Here is a 19,848-nt window from a genome sequence, read left to right as displayed (position 1 = left end):
AGAATTTTTTTGAGGATTATTGCATCTAATTTCATGAGTTCCATTGGTCTATACTTTTCTTTTTTGTGGTGTTTTTACCTGGTTTTGGTGTCAGGGTTATGGTGGCTTCAAAGAATAAGTTTGGCAGTGTTCCGTTCTTTTCTATGCTCTGAAATACCTTTAGTAGTCTATGGCCTGAAATACCTTTAGTAGTAGTGGTATTAACTCTTCTCTGAAAGTTGGTAGATTCCTCCAGTGAAGCCATCAGGGCCAGGATTTTTGTTGTTGTTGTTGTTGTTGGGTGTTTTTAAATTACATTTTTAATCTCTTCTTTTGTTATGGCTTATTTGGTTGTTCTACCTCTCTTTGTGTTATTTGAGATAGGTAGTGCGTTTCTAGAAATTTTTCCATTTCCTCTAGGTTTTCAAATTTGTTAGAGTACAATTTTTCATAATACTATGCTATGATTATTTAATTTCCGTTGGAGCTGTTGTGATATTGCCCATCAGATTTCTAATTTGCATTTTTTGCTTCCTCTCCTGTTTTTCTTTGTCTGATTAGGAAGTGGTTTATTGATTCTGTTAGTCTTTTCAAAGAACCAGCTTTTGTTCTCCTTAGCTCTTTCAATTGTTTTTCTATTGTCTGTTTCATTTAATCCTGCTCTGATTTTTTTTATTTGCTTTCTTCTGGTGTCTAAGGGCTTCTTTTGCTGCTCTCTTTCTATTTGTTCAAATTGTAGGGTTAGTGCTTGGATTTTTGACCCTTTTTTTCATTTTGGATGTGTGCATTTATTGCTATAAATTGACCTCCGAGCACTGCTTCTGCTGTGTCTCAAAAGTTTTGGGAGGTTTTTTTCATTTTCTTTTGATTCTGTGAATTTCTTTCTTCTGTCCTTAATTTCTTCTATAACCCAGTAGCTTTTGAGCAAGATGTTTCCATATGTTTGATTTTTTTCTTTGCTTTTTCTGTTATTGGTTTCTTCTTTTATGGCTTTATGGTCAGAAAAGAGCTTTGAAATATTTCAATGCTCCGGATTCAGTTAAGGCTTGCTTTATGGCCTACTGTGTGGTCTATTCTGGACAATGTTCCAGGTGGATTGGAAAAGAAATTATACCTGGCTGCTTTTGGGTTCAGTGTTCTGTATATGTCCATGAGGTCAAGTTGGTTGATTGTGGCATTTAGATCTTCTATTTCTTTATTGAGCTTCTTTCTGGATGTTCTGTCCTTCACTGAAAGTGGTTTGTTGAAGTCTCCTACTCTTATTGTGGAGTTGTCTCTCTCTTTTCAATGCTGTTAGAGTTTGTTTTATGTATTTTGGAGCCCTATCATTGGGCGGGTACTATTTATTATGGTTACGTCCTCCTGGTGTATTGACCCATTAATCATTACATAGTGTCCTTCCTTATCCTTTGTGGTAGATTTTACTTTAAAGTTGATTTTGTCAGAAATTAATATTTGCACTCCTGCTCTGTTTTGATTGTTGTTTGCTTGAGACATATATGTATATATATATTTCCATCCTTTAACTTTTAGTTAGTTCGTGTCTTTGAGTCTAATGCATGTACCGTGTAGGCAGCAAAGAGATGGATCATGTTTTTTTTTTTTTTTTATCCTTTCTGCCTCTGTCTGTCTCTTTATTGGCACATTTACTCCGTTTACATTCAGTGTAATTACTCTTAAGTTTGAGCTTTTTTTTTTTTTTTTATAAGCTTAGTGTGCCATTCTTATGTCTTTTTCTGTGCTGGGTGGTTTTTTAAATGTATTTTCATCTTTTTCATTGTTGTTGACTTAGTGTTTGTGGAGCCTTTATGTTTTTCTTATTCTTTCTTTTGATGCGTAGGATTGTTAGTTTCCTTTGTGGTTACCTTACTCTTTACCCCAATTTTTCTACATTTAAAACAATCTTTTATTTCTTTCTTTCTCCTTGACTTCCTCTCCATATGAAACATCTATGGCTACATTATTTAGTCCCTCTTTTTTGTTTTAATGTTGTCATCTTTTAACTAATGATGACACGTTTCCCTATTTTGAACATTTTAGCTCTGATTTATTTTTGTGATTGCCTTATCTGGGTTGATATCTGGTTGCTCTATCTTGTGTTCCAGTCGTGGGTTATTGTCCTGAAGTCACCCTTTAGTATGTCTTGTAATTTTGGCTTGGGTTTTTGCAAATTCCTTAAACTTTTTTTTTTTTTTATTGGAAATGTCCTAACTTCGCTATCATATTCGTGAGACAGTTCTGTTGGATATATACATATTGGCTGGAGTTTTGACCTTCAAGACTTTATATAAAGCCCATTGTCTTCTTGCCTGCCTGGTTTCTGCTCAGTAGTATGAGCTTAGTCTTATTGACTCTCATTTGTAGGTAACTTTTCGTTAATCCCTAGCCACTCTTAAAATTTTTTCTTTATCTTTGGTTTTGGGAAGTTAGATTATGATATGTCATGGTGACTTTCTTTTAGCATCTACCTTGTATGAGGTTCAATGAGCATCTTTAGAGGACGTCTTCTCATTTTTCATGGAATGAGGGAATTTTTTTTCAAAAAAATCTTCAACAGTTTTCTGTATTTTCGTTCCTCCCCCCCCCCCATCTGAACTATGAGCCCCCAGTTCTATTGGTTGTAAGGAGTGGTAGCCACCACTTATTCTTCGGGCCCTGTCATGGGTGGCTAGGTTCCATGGGTGGAGACACAAGTCCTCAGGCCCCTGATGTGGGTAGGTGACGATCCTGCTTAATAGACAGAGTCCCGTCAAATGTCATGAACATTCCTCTCCACCATATAGTTGAAAGAGTTGAAGTGAGGGTTCAGGTATGTAACCTGTTGTACTGTGCTAATGAGGGCCTACACTGTTGAAATGGGCCCACACAGGTCTATGCAGAGGTGAAAGACGTTCAAAGTCTGAGGACCTCTAATGCATGTGCCTAGGCAAAGGAGCTGTTCCTGCCCTGAGTTCTTGGTTTAAAGGATCCAGCATATAATTTTCCCCTGTTTGTGAAATTGTTCCCTCTCCAATTCTGGGAAAATATCTCAGCGAACCTGGTGGATCTTTTTTTCAGCTCAGGGGATGTGGCAGTCTGTGAAACTGGCTTGAACCCAGTGTAGAGCAGGAAGGGGGCAGGTAAACGGGAGAGAGATTTTTCCCAAAGGGGCGTTTTTTGATCTGTGGGGTAGGTTAGACGCATGTACATATGTTTTGCCAATTGAGCATCACTTTTCAATGATTCTGGACGTGAGAGTGGAATCTCCATCTCTCGGTCTCTCCTGATTTGGAAAACATGTCCCAAATGCCATTGTTTGCCTCACCGCCTGCACCACCCGATCCTGGCCTGCAGGGTGATGGTTCCCACTGGGTCAGGTCTGGCAACTCCTTCCTGCTTCTTAACTGTCTCTCCCTCCGCCTGCCACTCAGTCCAGTTCCTCACCTTTGCCTTAGATGTTCAGGGCTCCTAAATTGTCATATATATTCGATTCACATATTCTTTCAGGCCTTTTTAATAAGAGGGACCACAGGAAGCATCTGACTACTCCACCATCTTGGCCCCACCACCTCTGTGTCTGATTTCTGAGGGTGGAGTACTTGTGAGGTGTTGCTTATATCTGGAAATAGTATGGAGATTCAGTTGCGAGCCTTGTAGGGATTGGGAGAATTGAGAGGTGTGGGTGCTTTTGTGCCTGTTATTTGGGACTCTGTTGGAAATGTGTTTACGTGAATTCACAGTGTGGGGATTGTGTATGTGTTGAATTGGTTCCTGGAAGTTGATATTTGTATTGAAATGTGTGCGTTGGTGGTGTTTCCATGAACCTTAGTGATTCAATATAAGTGAGCTTTTGTGGGAGTGTGCACGTCATGAAATATGGGCGTGTACACTCAAGGACTTGGATGTGAGCTGTATGGAATTTGTGGCTCAGGGGAATACTTTGGGTGTGGCTGTTCTGCCATGAATTTTGGGTCTTCCTGTGTATTAATGGCAGGTTTGGATTGAGTTTCTCTGCTTGACATTTGGGCATATGAAGGAGTGTGCCTGTGTGGATTAGCTTGCATGTAAGGCCTTTTGGTTTTGTATATTTTGGGAATGAGGAAGGATCGATCACTGGTATGTACTCAGGGCATGTTGTATGGTTGTGTTGCCTGGATGCTTTCCTGGAGTTGCACATGCATTCTTCCATGTTTGTTCTGGGGTTTGTATGATTCTGCATTCAAGAAAATTGGGGATGGATTTCTGTTTGAGTACTACGGATTGTTTCATTGTATATAGGCAGGCATTGTGAGTTATATTAGTATTTGAAGATATAGGGTCATATTTTGCATATCTTTAGTGTCCTGAATTATTTAGGTTATATACAGGATACAAGGACAGTTGTATTCGTAATGAGTTTGTTTCATGAAGGGGCATAGCAGTTTGGATGAATATTTTCTAGGGTTATGTGTAATAAGTTTCAGTAGGGAGTATGCTATATTCTGGGAAATGAGGAGGTGGGTATCTGATGAAAAAGTGAGATTGTGCCTTTGCACAGGAAGTGGAAGAAATGAATTTGTGTATGTACTGGAAGCATGTTGATATGGTTATGTATGAGATTTTGAGAATGTGGCAGTTTTGGGACAGAGTTTCCATGTATTTATATAGGATGTGCAAGAGATATTTCATTGACTGAGAGGATATACTGCTGTGTGTAATCGTGAGTCATTGGGTGAGTTATTCTTGGAGTGTTCTACATGTGTTTCTTTGGAGAACGATAGGGCATTTGTAATTGTCTCCGGGCATGTTTGGAGGTTGGGGAAGCGAGGCCAATTTCTAGACCTGTGTGACAATCTATGGTGTTCTGGGTGCTGTATACATTAAGTAAGTGGGAATCTGTGTGTGTGAGTGTGTGTGTGTGTGTGTTGTGCCTGGCATGTGTGGGCAATTAGGGGGGTCCCGTGTGTGTGTCTATTAGCTAGAGTTCTAGAAATGTTGATGTTTTGGAGTTTTAGCTGCGTCCCTGAGTATGTGGTGGTTGCTATGACTCGGAATCAAATCGACAGCAGCGAATCTGGTTTTGTTTTTTTGTATCCATGGTCGTGTTTTGGGTGAGTGTATAGGGTGTTTGTGTCTGTATGAAAACAGTCAGGGATCCACTTTGTGCCTATTCTGGTCTAATTCTTGGAGAATTTGGTGGGCTAGTTGTATGTGCATTTTCAGTGTTCATTTGGTGTACTTACATATATTAATAATACAGGTTGTATGTGGTTGTGTGTGTATTTAGTTTCACTGGCTCTCTGGGGTATTTATTCTGGAGGATGTTGGGGGTTCAGTATGTATATTTGGAAACTGAGAGGTCTTCTAGAAATCGTGCATTCATTTGGGAATTGTATATTGTATGTGTTCTAGAGATGTGTGATTTCTCGTGGGCCTGTGTTAGGGTAGCCTTTGAGGTTCGATTTTGAACTTGGTGGTGTTAGAGTGCTTGGTTTTGTGTACAGTGTTCAGTGAGTATATATGGGTACTATTGGCTGTCCATGTATGTCTTCAGACACATGTTAAGAGTATACATAGTTGTAGGAAATACTGTGTGTATTCGCGGTCCATACAGCTTTGTTATAACAGTATAGGCAGTTAGAGGTGGTATGTTTGTGTATTTAGAGTGAGGGTAGTAGTTGTATGTGTGTGTTCAGGAGTTGTGTTTTCTGGTAATGTATAGTGATGTTTGGTTTATATATTGGGGTGGGAGTTAAGGGTCCTTCTCATGGTACAGTTGGAATGTGTGTACATACTCATAGGAAAGAGGATCAGTTATGCTTGGATCAGCTCCAGTTAATAAGGGATAGTAGATGGTGCATATCTCTGCCCAAATATGGGTAAATGACATCAGGCTGGTAGCTTGAAATTAGCAATGGCAGAATTATGTATATCAGGTAAATTGTCAATGTTTGCAAATCGAGGCTTGCAACACTTGCAACGGAGAGTGAATTGATAACATTGGTTACTTGTGTGTGCGCGCGCATGTCTGTCTGTGTATGTGCCTGTGTGCCATTAGAATGTGCTGCTGAGAACATTTAGGCATCACTTGGGTACTTATTGGATAGTGTGAGTTGGGCATTTGGGGCCTTATGCCCTTCTATCTCTATGGAAAAGACGTGTGACAATATGGTATCCTTTCATCTCACTCTTCAATCCCTGTACTTAACAAATAATCTGAGAAGCCAGAATATATGAAGAAGAATGGGCATCAGCATTGGAGGAATGTCACTGACAACCTGGGATATGTACATGACAACCTTCCAGGCTGCCACTGAAGGAAACTTGAAGAAATACCTGATGAAGGCCAAAGACCACAGTCTTCAGCATGGATTACACCTGAACATAAAGAAAATGAAATCCTCACACTGGGCAACCAAAGTAAATAGAGACATATTTGAAGTTTTCAAGGATTTCATGCCTCTTTAATCAACAATCAAAAACAATGGAAGCAGCAGTCAGGACTTCAAAGGATGTTTTGCCTTGGGAAAATCTGCTACAGAAGACTCCCTTAAAGTTATAAAAATGGAAGATGTCATTTTGATTAAAAAAAAAAAAAGGTGCACCTGTCCCAAGCCTGGCATGGCAGTCCCACCAAAAGGCTTCCCCTCAGAGCTGGGTAGCCCTTCTAGACTCAAAGACCACCAGTCACCAGGAAATAGAGAAAACACAGTCTTAGCACCTGGGCCTGGGAAGAGAGAGTCCCAAGAACCCTGAGCTGATGGGACCTCAGTTAGCTGAAAAACTGCCAGATACAGCCTTGCACAGCTGGAATGTCTCCAACCTTGGCTGTGGGTATGCTGAACCTTCTGACGTGTCCCTTTGTTGAGATGTGTAAGGATGCAGGTGAAGGTCTCGCTCAATCCCAAGCAAGTGTGTGGGGCCTTTGAGTTGATTCTTACTCATAGTGACCCTACAGGATAGAGTAGAGATGCCCCATAAGGTTTCTAAGGATGCCCGATTGATTTAAACTGCCAAGCTCTTGATTAGCAGCCGTAGCTCTTAACCACTACACCACTAGGGTTGTTAGTGCCAGTAGGGACTTTTTTTTATGTGAGGGCTGTCGGTGTGGAATACTTCTCCTCTGCTTCTCTCTCCTTCCCCTACATGCTCCCATCCAAAAACCACTGCTGCTGTGAGAGCAGGATGAAAGTTTTCTCACATGACTGTTCTTGTTGCAATGACTTGGGGTCAGCACCCTCATCTCGCATGACCAGTTTTTCTACCAAGCCTCTCAAAACAATAACAAAATGAATGCTTTTTCAAATCGTTTTCACTGTAATACCCTGAAAATTGTGTTCGTGATGAATAAGAAGACAAACATTCTTTCTTGAAAGATGATAATACCACGGTTCCCCCAAGGATCGCGGACATAAATTGATGAGCCCAGATGCCAAAAAAGCAAGGGTGTGTGATGGGGACAGGTGATGCTGAAGCTGAGAAGTGTTGCTTCATGACCCAGAATGCCCAGCTAGGAGATGCATGGGAGCAAGTGTGTCTGTGGATGGGGATTTGACTTGCGTGAGTAGAATCTTGCATTGGTCTCACAATACCCACCCATTTCAGGGCCATGGGGCCCTAACTAACAACTCAAGATCCTAGGCCTGTAGCATTGTATGCATTTTTCCTTCAGAGAAAAGGATTTTCTGCCTTCCTCACCCTTACGTCTGCTCTCTGCCCAATAAACCTAGGTGCTCAAGAGTGTTTGATGACTATTCGATATCCCAGATAATCAATATGACCTGCAGAGATTTTGTGAAATTGGTATGCTGGTTTGGTTTAGGTGCTGTGTTTTATGTGTATGGAACCAAGATTTAAACTCAGGCGTTTTAACTGCAAATTCAGTTCTGTTCTTCCGAGGGTAAGTCATAACAGCTTAATGTTTTCTGCCTCTTGGTAGTTTTTCCAGATAAAATACAAGCCTCTTATTGACTTCAAATTTCTGTTAAGCAATGACTAATATTGTTGTAAATATATCCCCAATATTACGTGAGGAATCCTTGGAGCCCTATATTTTCTTTGCTAAACCCAGCAAGTCTATTCTTGCGGTGACTTTGAAGTTTAAGGGAATGTTGAAGTTATCATTGTAGACTCTAGACTAAAGACATACAAATAGGATCGTTGATGCTGGGCATAGAACATTGACTTTATTTTAATGGAACAATTGACTTTATTCTAATGGAACAAATATATATATAGATTGGAATACACTTCAATTTTGTAAGGAAGAAGGAGGAGCCAGGGCCAAGATGGCAAAATAATCAGATGCTTCCTGTTGTTCTTCTTACATCCAAGACATGAAAAAGAAGTGAATCGATTCTATATGACAGTGTACGGGCCCAGATCATCGAAGACAAAGCTGAGGAGTTGGACTGAGCGGCAGGATGCTGGAGAGACAGTTCAAAAGCAGCAAAGAAGTGCCAGTTGTGAGGTTGTCAGCACCCTGCTGGCTGGGTCAGCTGCTGCATGGCAGGCTGAGGAGAGCAGTAGCATTCAGGACAGGTTTCACCATGTCAGGAGAGGCTGGGCAGTGGAAAGTCTGCAGCTGCCTCCAGATCAGGATGGAAATGGTACTGGACCTGTGAAAGTTAAGTGCAAGCTTCTAACCTACCCTCCCCATCCAAGACTCTAACAGGGGAGAAGAGCCTGTTTTCCCTCTCCACACCTGGCCCCCGCTCCCTGCGGTCCACCAGTCACGCAGTATGCAAGAACTGCCAGTCCTGTAACCCAGAGCTCAGGGCTCTCTGCACACAAACTAGTCCTTTGGCTGTAACAATTCACCGTGCCACCTCAGCTGGGAAGTCAGGCCAGGGCTGCATCTTTGCCTGGACACTGGCATAAAGGGTCTGAGGACATGTAGCACCGTTCACCCCTGCCTGTACCTGTGTGGGCCGTTTCAACACCAAGAGGGCATACACTTGAAGCCTATTTTCAACTGCAACAGCCAAGGGGCAGTTGCAGATTCGTGACATTTGATGTCACCCTGCCCATTAAACAGGCTCCTCATCCACACACATCAGGGACCTGAGGGCTGGAGGTATCACCCAACTCCATCTAGCCACGCAAGACAGGGGTGTGAGAATATACAGTGCCTCCGAATCCCTACAGCCAACACCACTGGGTGCCAAGGACCGGCTGTATCACTCCTTTAATATCCCAGACACCCTGAGAGGTGTACAGCGTTATGCTATTTTCCCAGTGAAGATCCTGAAATGTAGAGGACTTAACAGGAATTTTCTAAAGTCAAACAGCGGGGAATTGAGGAGCCAGGGCTCTGTCCTTCACTTACCACATTGTCTTTCAATGTTGGATGTGTACACCCCCGTAAATACCTGGGATACACCAGGATTGTTGGTTATGCTGAGCAGGACACTCTATGAGGTGCCTGCATGTTGTTGGCCGGGAACCTTCTGGGACATGGCATTCCTGAAAATTCACAGGCACTTGGAATAAAATTAGAATTTGGAACTTGGAGAAAAAAAGCATGAGGCTGGAAGGAAGCTTTGGTAAATTCCAGGGAGCTTCCAGGTTGAGAAATAGAGCTACTGAGGAGAATGCACTGATGAAGTCAGGACATGGACACCTGGATTTGAGGAGTTAAGTGCAGATTGGAGGGCAAGGACTTGACAATTCTGAGGAAAGACCAGAGGTGTCCTCTCCCCTCATTCTCATCTCTTCATCTTGATTTTTTCCCCAGCAGAATCTTACTTGCAGAGGTCTCCATCCAGATCCCCATTAGGAACCTCCCAACACAGGAAGCAGCTCACAGGCACTAAATGCCACAACACTAGAACACCCCTGGTCTGAACATGGGGTCTATGCAAGTGCCCGAACAGTCAGATAACTGATTCCTTAGCACTCCTCAGCCCTTCCTACCATCCCTGCTCACATCTAGCCTAGCACACTCTGGGCATCCAGGTCTGCTATGAACCTCATGACATCTCTGCTTCTCCTGGACTTTATCATTATTGTGTAAGGTAAGTTTCCTCTTGTTTGTAAGGAACTATTTTAGATGTAAGTATAAGACCAAATCGACATCAATTTAACCCTAGAATTTCAGTCATCATTTGGGAAAGAAAGGGAAGAGTGCTTATAGGATGTTCCTTGGAAGATTCCAAAGGCACCTGAGGTCAGTCCCCTTGAGCACAGAGGGTGGACCTTCCCAATTTGGTTGAATGAGATTCTTTCCTGTCCACAAATAAGGTAAAGGGACTTCCTAACTTCCCTGTCTACTTTCATAGTTCATATGCACACTATCAAAAGAAGGCTTCATAAATGTATTTCTAACAGATTCCATCTCGTTCCCTCCTCACCGAAGGTAGCATACTACCATTGCTTATTTAGAAGTCCTCTTGAGAATTCATGATAGCATTTCTTAGAGTAAATGCAGAGAAACAGATAGCCATGACCCCAAGAAGCCAAGTGTTGATCCTGTCAAGTCAAATAAACCACACAGGAAAATCCCTGGGTATGCTGAGGATCATTTTAGATCTGTTGTCTGGCATCTTTCTAGGAAAAAGAAAAAAAGCCCCTTCAAGAAAAGTGCAGCCTCAAGGCTCAATTATAGAAACATTAGTTAATGACCAGGAAGGCTGAAAGGTTGAAATGCAAGTTCCATTAATAGATTGTTAAGAGACAGAGATACGCATAGTATACCCACAGAAAGCTCCCCAAACCAAGCCACAGCTAGTGAAAAATGGATGATAAAAGTGATCACTGGCGATTTATCAGTGAGCCGTGAGCGGCCAAAGCCAGACTGTCCCCAGGAGCATCCTGAGGACATCAGTTAAAGCTGGAGAAGAGAACTAGGTCAGTCACATGTGGATCAGGAACACGGGGGACACCTATATCTTTTCCTTTTCACAGCACCACAGTCCATCCAGCATCAGAGGAGGGCCAGAAGAAAGAGTCAATGAGAATTTCTTCCAACAAAACTATCTTTAATCCCAATTTACAGAGGACTATTCTTTAAAGTAAACCTACTGTTCTTCATCTGCCACTATGGAAGTAGATGTGCACCCTACCCAGGCTTTGGCCTCCCTCTCTGCCATCATCGTATCTGTACAATAGCCAAAAGTACCACTGGGATAGGGGAGGAGCATTAGCCTAATAAGTATGGGGGAGGAACTGACAACCCTAACCTATCTAAGGGACCCTAACTTGATGGTCTGACATATCGGAGAGCTCACTAATGGCTAAGAAGATGCTTCTTCCTTTTTCCATGAGTGGAAGGGTCACATCTTCTTTTTAGAGGCAGCGAGGGTTGGACCTCACCCACAGTCAAGGGTTGCCTCCCAGAGACTCCGAGGTCAGCCCCTGAGTAGGGCCGCTTTGCAGCAAGTGATGGAGCTCTGACTTGAGGTGGGATCTTCCACTTCACAGCTGTATGTCCAGGACGGCTAAGACTCACTGTCTCCAGAGATCGGGGCTGGGATTCTCCCCAGGTACCCTGAACTCCATGGTGCAGAATGCTGGAGGCAGGCAGAGGACTCTTGGAAAGACTCCAGGGCAGTAGGCTTTCTCGAGATGCCAAGAGGAAGTCAAGGCTGGGGAGTTCCTCCTCTTCCTCTTCTTCACCGGACCTTTCAACTTTCGCAGGTGTTCCACTAAAAATAGGAGAGGCTTGTAAGGACATTAAGGTTTCTCTGTTTCCCAATCTAGGGGAGGTGCAACCAGGACCCCGTTGAGGAGAAGTTGATTGTTCAGACTTAAGTTCCTGTGACATGGGACTCCACATAAAGGGAGCAAGGTCTTTTAACTTAGACAAATTACTGTAGCTGCTGCCATCTTTTGGCAAGTCATCTGTATCCAACTCTTTTGTGCTAATTTTCTCGCTCATCTGTAGTTGGATGCTGTGGTTATCTGTGCTCCCTGCGTCTTGACTGGTCCTAGACTCTGTACAAGGTGACTCCATGGTTGGCACACCATAAGTTGGGGGTGCCTCCACACCCACTTTTCCTTTCAATTCCAGCAGTCGCTTCTCCACCAGCTGCAAGGAAGGAAAATGGATAATTACTGATTCTGTACAGACTGTGAGAACACGTGGCTGAGTGGGTGGTGGAGGCCATAGTATTGGGGCAGGATTTAGGGAAGTCAGTCACATGAGCGTCCTTCAATAACTAGTACTGCAGCTCTGCCTGTCCATCCTCTTGTGTGGTTTTCCCAACCGCAATGCCTAACCACTCCACTCCTCTTCTTGGCCACTCCGTTATCTCTTACCTCCTCATTCTGCACCTGCTCCCACACCTGGAGCTGGCCTTCCGCAGAAGCCATGACAGCCAAGGCACTGTCGGGTTAGATGAAATCCTGTGGGCTTCATGTTATGATTCTCCCTTCCTCCTCTGGTTTACCTGAGTGAGAGTGAGTCCTTCCTCTTCCTCCAGCTCCTGCCTTAAGGACATGGGATCTACCTGAGAATCTGGGGATAGTAACATTTCCAGGAATTGAGGGTGAATAACTGCTTCCACCTGAGAATGGAAGGAGGCGGCATGTGAAGATCCTTGACAAGGAGTAACCAGTGATTTAGAGGTTCTAGAAGAGAATCAATAATCTCCCTCTCGAATTTGCATCCAGTATTATATTAAAATATCACCACCCCAACCTACACCTACGCAGACACTTACACACACACATGTACACACAAGAAAAGGACACACACATCGATTATGGAGGAAGGAACTGAGCTAAATTACAATGTCTGGGGTAAAACTCTAGATGTTTGGTGGATGGAGCACCAAAGTACAGAACCCACACACACCAATCCTCAGGTCCTGGCCCACCTTGGTGATAAATGCTTCCTGTGCACACAGCTTGTCAATGTAGCTCAGGAGTCCTGGGTCTCGGTACAGCTCATTCTCTTCCTCTTGTTCCTCATTTGCTTCTTCTTCACATTTCCCATCTGGCTCCACAGTGGCTGAATGGGCAGTTCCAAGGAGATCTTCCATGATTTCAACATAATCTTTGACGGCTTCAGGAGGGATTTCATGGGACCGCTTGGGCTCCCAAGGGTGCTGGGGTCTGTGTTGATGTTGCTTAGGGGGCTGTGCCATGGAACCTCCCTTCTTTGGAATGAACACTATAGAAGGGTTGGAAAGACGATGTTTATGTGGCAGCAAATTCTGGCTCTTTCCACCTGTTACGGATTGAATAGTGTCCCCAAAATGTGTGTCAACTTGGCTAGTCCATGACTCCCAGTATTGTGTGGTTGTGCACCAATTTGGGATATGATGTGATTATCGTATGTGTTGTAAATCCTAACCTCTATGATATTAATGAAGCAGGATTATAGGCAGTGGTGTTAATGAGGGAGGCCTCAGTCTACAGATTCGATTGTATCTTAAGTCAATCTCTTTTGAAATGGAAAAGAGAGAAACAAGCAGAGAGGAGAGGAACTTCATGCCACCACGAATGAAGTTCCCAGAGTGAAGCCCGTCCTCTGGACTCGAGGTCCCTGTGCTGAGAAGCTCCTAGACCAGGGGAAGATTGATCACAACGACCTTCCCCGAGAACCATCAGAGAGTAAAACCATTCCCCGAGAACTGGTACCCTGAATTCAGACTTCTAGCCTTCTAGACTGTGAGAGAATAAATTTCTGTTTGGTAAATCCATTCACTTGTGGTATTTCTGTTATAGCAACACTAGATAACTAAGTCACCACCCAACCCCATGTTGTAAAGGCAGAATTATGGAGACACTGACATGGTTCCTGGTAGGGCAGGCACACCTGAAGCCACAAACACTGTGAGAGGAGAAGAGGTAAGAGGCAGACGGTCCAAGAGAGTCAACTTATGGGGAAACTTGAAACTGCTTCTTTTTCAAGAAGTCTCATTGAGACCCACATTTAAAGCTGATTAGGTATTGGAGCCCACATTTGATAATCCACGTGAGACAATAGTTATAAAACTTGACCACCTCACTACTGGTGTGTAAAGAAGAACAGCGGAGACCCCAGGCATCTGGCAGTCTCTGCTGATAGAAATAGCCATTGTCCCCTCTTGAAAGAAAAGTACCACAGGTGAGGACAATGCCTTCTCCCAACAAAACCAGTCCCTAAATACCTCCTTTGACCCCTGGCCCGTAGCTCCTGTTGAACTTGCTTAGCCATACCTGGATGCTGGCCAACCACAGTGGATGAAGGCCCGTGAGGATCAAGATTGCGTGGAGCTGGAGGAAGGAGGCAGACAGACGCATTCCTCTGCTGCAACATCTGAATCTCTGACTTCTCCTCTGCCTCAAACTCCATGAACCTGACAAGGGTGAGGGAGGCACAGGGTGTGCTGAGGAGAAGAGAAGATGTACCAGGAGCCCCAGGACCAGACAATAGCCAGTTATGGGGCAGTGCAGAAAGATGTGCCTTCAATGACCTGTCCAGGTGCCCAGTAAGTCCATTTCCCAGGAGGCACAAACAAGGTTTGGGTCCTTTACATGTTCACCACATCATCCCTTCACCTGCAGCACAACTCATCTTAACATAGGAAGGTTGTGAAGGAAATGAGCCCGGCCTTCTTGGAAGCTCCTCCTGACACAGCCATAGTGCTCACTACCTTTCCATACCCTTAGCACCTGATGGCACATCACAACGCTGACACTGGTTGGTTGAATTGAATCAGACCTACATGACACACAGCAGGACCCACTCATGCACACCGTTCTCCAAGCCTCTCCTGCCCTTGCCTAAAACACACACAGTAGAGGTGACAGCCTGAACCTGGGATGGGATGAAGTTGATTGCAGGTGACACCAAGGAGTAGTTCCTAGTGTCCCAGTCCTAGTCTCAACCTTTGAGGCCTTGGGATATAAACCAGGTGGGCAAGTGGTCCAAGAGACATTTGCAAAAAAGGTGGAATATGAGGTTTCACAAAAGCCTCAGGCTCCTCTCATGATTTTTTTTTTAAACCAAGGGAGGAAAGGCAATGAAGGACAGAAGCTCGTCCAACAGGGTGACTGAGATGCTGTCTTCTCATGAATACAGCTTTCCAGCCTGGACCATTCTTGGACGGTTGTAGAACAATTTTGTACCAGTTGTCATGAGGAGGAGTGGCCCCAAATTCCCTGTTAGCTATATGGACATTGAGGCAAGCAGGAACTTGGCTGGTACAGCATATCCCCTCATTTCAGAGTGTCTAGAGCTTGGACTATATCTCCATGGGTAGCCACAGTGTTTCTCCCCATTCTGTCTTAACACTCAAGTATGGGGGCATCTACAAATCCAACATGTAGAAGGGGTGAATTTCTTGATGAATGCAGAACAGAAAACTCCAAGCAGTGAATGTGGTGGTAGAAGTTGTCTGAGGGTAGAGCGGGATCATCAGGGAACCAGGAACCCTCTCCAAGTGCACACCTCCTCCTCACACAGCCCTTCTGATTTGTACCAGCCCTCCTACTTCATTCACACCTCATTGCTCAGTCCCAACAAGGCCAAGATGCCATGGACTCACTTTTCTGCCATCTCATAGAAGATCATCCGGTCAAAATTGCTCTTGAGCTGCCATTCCTGTACAGACCGCCAGAATCCCTCCTCCAGGGTCATGGTGGGCTTCAGTCTAGCCAGGGATCGCAGGACTGGGCTAAATATCCATGCATGTCAGTAACTTTCGACAAATACATATCTCATCCCCATCTTAACACCACCCCTACACACATCCTCTGCCCATTATCACATCTATCTTCCTATTTGTCCGTGTCAATCCCTCTTCCAGTGTTTTAGATTTCAAGTGCTTTTGCCTCCAGGATACCACTTGCTGTTTTGGAATCCAAGGAATCCCTAAGACTGCTGGAAATTTGGATTTAGTGGACTGTGTCTTTATTCCTGGGCGAGTGGGGGGCAGTGGGAGAGGGAAGAAGATGCCTTCAGTCTTTCAGCCAATGAGAGCAACGTGTATGTGGAAAAACATCCTGTGGAATGTGATAAGAGTTCGATATCGATTGACCTGTTGGGAAGCTCAGGGTTGAGAGAGATGTAGGGTCTGCTCTGAAAAGATAAAGCTTCCCACGTGACTAATCACTCTGCCTGTCATTCACAGAAGTCCATGACCCTGCACTTCATTGCCAATTTCCACTCACACATACTGTAGCTAGGAAAATTTCGCTCTTGTAGATACTTTCTTTGGACTACACTTCATATATTAGGTCATATCATCTTCTTAGCTATCCTGTTAACTGTAGTTGTCTCCTTATTTGATGAGATACTCTAGGGTGAAGATGTATAATGGCCTGTTCAGGATTACAAATCTAAGGAGGACAGAGCCCAAACCCTTCACAACTATGCATACTCTACCACCTCCCTGTTGTAACTGGAATTCTCTAGAGGAATGAGGGTGGGAGTAAACTTAAAGTGGTTGTCCTAGGCCTTGCCCGTTTCCTCTCTCCTCTGGACATGATACGGCACTGGCCAACATATGCTCAACTCCTATTTTGGAAAGTAAAGACCAGTGGAGGAATGTCGTGTTCGCGGTCTGAGACCAAAATTCATATCATGGGTCCTCACTTTACCACAGTGTTTAAAAAAAACAGAACCAAAGCCTTTGCCATTGAGTTGATCCCTACTCATAGCGACAATATAGAACAGATTGGAAGTGCCCCACAGAGTTTGCGAGGACGGCTGGTGGATTCGAACTGCTGACCTTTTGGTTAGCAGCCATAGAACTTAACAACTATGCTACCAGGTTTTCCACCATACTGTTTAGTCTCCTGTAAATAATTATTAGGATAATGATTCCAATATAAAGACTGGCTTCATGTACAAGGTGGTCAGCATCAATTGAAATAAGGCATCTGAATGTGTTGTTCACAGGGAGGTACGGTTAATATGATCAGGAAAATATCTTCTCATAACATATCCCATCGCCCTCATGACCTTTACTCAAGTGTTCGTAAAGAGCCTAACCTCCATTGTGTCTCCCCAAGACCTCTTTATTTGAAAGCTGCACAATAATCTCAGCTGTCCCCACTGATTAGGGCACTCACATGAGAAAGCAGGAAAGAGCTTCTGTATCAGGACTTTGGGGATGGTGCCTCCGGGCCAGAGACTTGAAGCATTGCCAACGTCGGTAGTTCTGGTAAACACTCTGGGGATTACAGGAGGAGTCATCCAGCGAAGGCCTGGATTGTGTGGCGGCCAGGCTTCCCTCCCCAGAAGAAGCGTGTTGGCCTGAGCAAGCCTTCTCTTGGGGGAAAATGGAGGCCAGCTGGGCAGCTGGTGGTGGAGCTTGAAGAGAAAGAGTTGGGGACCAAACTCCCCTACAAGCCTGAGTACCCACAACAGACATGGCAGGGATCACAGCAGAGGCTTCCCTAAAAGGGGGTGGAGCATACTCAAGTGCTCCACTGGGAGCCCCTGGGGCACTCCAATTAAGTGGGGTCTGCACCATGGCAAAGGTCTGAATTCCAGGCAGCTCTGCTGATCTCCCTTCTGTCCTCACTTGAACAATGACCTTGCCAGCTCTGGCCCCACCGTGGCCAGAATCCCCAACGATAGGCACCAGAAGTGTCCTGGGGAGAGCAGAGAGCCCCAGAGGGGTGCCTGCAGGGCATGAGGAAGTCATGAGGGGGAGTGGGTGCTGCTCCCTGGGTTCTTGATGTGGGTGTCTGGGAGTGTGTGGGGGGAAGGGCAGTGCAGCAAAAGGAGACATGGAGGCACCAGGACTCATGGTCATATCCGGACCCAGCACTGGAGTTGCTGTTGAGACAAAGGAAAAGGGTAAATGGAGGAGTAGGAAAGGCAACAAGGTGTTAGGTCATCTGAATTCCCTGCCTGGTCACTGGGAATCGGCACAATGAATCTCAGCTGATGGGCATCAGTATGGAAGGGCAAAGTGGTGAAGACTGCAAGAAGTCCCAAGAGTGAATTAGATTTTCTTTCTCTCTAGTTGAGAAATTTTCCACTAGAGAACTTGTGAGCACTTCAACTAGACTCTCAGGCCTCTGTCTACCGAAAAGTAAGAGGCCCAAGCTATCAATGACTCACAGAACCTCTCTCAGGAATCCCAGGCAGACAGGCTGCCACCCTCATAAGCTCTTTCCAACCCATGGAACAGGGTTGACATCCACTCTGTCTGAAATGCCCCCAGCAGGCTCACTAGCAGGGAAGGGACATTCTGAAGTAGAAAGTGTCCTCCAGACTTTCTTGAAAGAGTGAGTCTTCAAAAGAGTGGTTTCCCTATCTCCTCCTGAGCGTTTCTTTTCATGATGCATACTATAAAACCCCTTTCCTCCTTCCCCAGCCTCCTGTCTCATTTTTCCAATCTTCCTCTTCAGGCTCCCTAGGTTGGATATTCCAGGTGGTGTTAAGGGTCCACTCCTCACTCCTGCTCAGACAGCTTGTCCCCAGGGGAAGTGTCAAATTTGAATTCCCAAGGGTTGGAGGGGTGGTAGGGATCTGATAACACACCCCCTCCCCTCCAGGCCTACCTCTTTCTGAAGACATCTCCACAGGCTGGGGCACTGACCACAGCTGTCTGGCAGCCTTCAGCACCTGAAATCGCCACGTCCTGGACTCGGAGCGTGATCTGGCTCCAACAGATGCTCATGGATCCAAGAAAAGGAGGGAAAAGTTTGAATCTAAACAGGAGTAGAATGTAGGACTCCAGACATTCTACAGTGGGGGAGGGGTGGAGGGCAGGTGGGGATGAGGAGACATTCCATGAAAGGGATCTGACAGGTAGGCAAGAGCTACCTGTTTCCTTCAAATTATGGTTGACAACACAAATAGTGTGAACCTCTTAGGGCCATTTGTGCGTTCTTTCTCAGATCCACAGCAGAAAGGCTCTACTCTAGACTTCAATTCTCATCAACATACCTAGTTTTGAGCCCCTACACCCACCCTGTTCCCCAACTCTAGGTGGCAGGTTCTTGAATTATTACAAGGTCACCAGCACTTCATAAACAAAATTCAGGACACCTTGTCTAATGGAAGGTGGGGTACATATAGAGACAAGGAATCCAAGTGTTTGAAATTAGGGTTTTCAGAGAAGTTCCATTGTGTTTGGTGTGTGTGCATACAGTATTGTATACATTATTGTTTAGGAGGCAGTCCTTGTGTCCCTGAACTCCCATTCGTTACTTAAAACTCTGGGGGCTGCAGCATGGCCAGCCTTACTTATGATCCTTTCTCCTGGAAAGCCCCAGTGTATTAAAGGAAGGGCGACAGCCTCTAATTCCATGACCAGAAGTAGATTTTCTGTTGTTTCCCAGATTACTATATTGTACATTCATATTTAAGTATCTTATTACTAACAATGACTGTAATTCAGTAGTTAAAGAAAGATACCTCTGTATAGTTGAAAAGTCCAGTAGTTCAGATAGATTGTACAGTGACAACTCCTCCCCCCACCCCCCACACCTTTTCTTGGCAACCAAATTCTCCATCTCATTGGAAATCGATGATGTTTTCTATTTCTTTTTCCTCTTTCCAGAAATATTGTATGTGACTGGGGGTAACTAACGCAAGCTATGCTCATTTCTCAAAAGTGATTTCAGTTTCCCGGTTTTCATTATACAAGTATGGTGTGTTCCTATATATATATGTATATATTTATTCTTTCCTTTAAAATTAATGCTATCCTGTATGTCTATATTTTTTCTTTCCCTTTCTGGATCAATGATTCTGTTTGTATTCTTACATATACCCTAGATTCTACAATGAGAACTGCAACATTTTCGTAAACATCAAATTAGCCCAAGAATAGGCTTGCTGGATTTAGCAAGTAAAATACAGGACTCCAAGGAATCCCTGTGTAATATGAAGACATAGTTTCAAGAACACCGCACCAATAGGATTCCACAAAAACATTAGTTGTTCTTTCTCAAAAATTTGAAGTTGACAAGTGGCCTGTATTTTATGTGGCAAACCTACCAGAGGGAAAATAAAAAAAA

At 44.3% G+C, this 19,848-nt stretch overlaps 1 long non-coding RNA gene and 1 pseudogene across 1 annotated transcript in view; one reads left to right on the top strand and one right to left on the bottom strand.

Annotated features, from left to right (window-relative positions):
- LOC126083168 (transforming protein RhoA-like) overlaps positions 1-19,848 on the bottom strand; it is a 512,020-nt pseudogene that overhangs the window by 462,061 nt on the left and 30,111 nt on the right.
- Positions 1-19,848, top strand: part of LOC126083171 (uncharacterized) — a 45,857-nt gene that overhangs the window by 23,965 nt on the left and 2,044 nt on the right. The window lies entirely within an intron of this gene.

The sequence above is a fragment of the Elephas maximus genome, chromosome 9 (assembly GCF_024166365.1).
Source record: "Elephas maximus indicus isolate mEleMax1 chromosome 9, mEleMax1 primary haplotype, whole genome shotgun sequence".
In the NCBI taxonomy this organism is placed as follows: Eukaryota; Metazoa; Chordata; class Mammalia; order Proboscidea; family Elephantidae; genus Elephas; species Elephas maximus.
The sequence above is the reverse complement of the archived record's forward strand: the minus strand, read 5'-3'. Positions and strand labels throughout refer to the sequence as shown.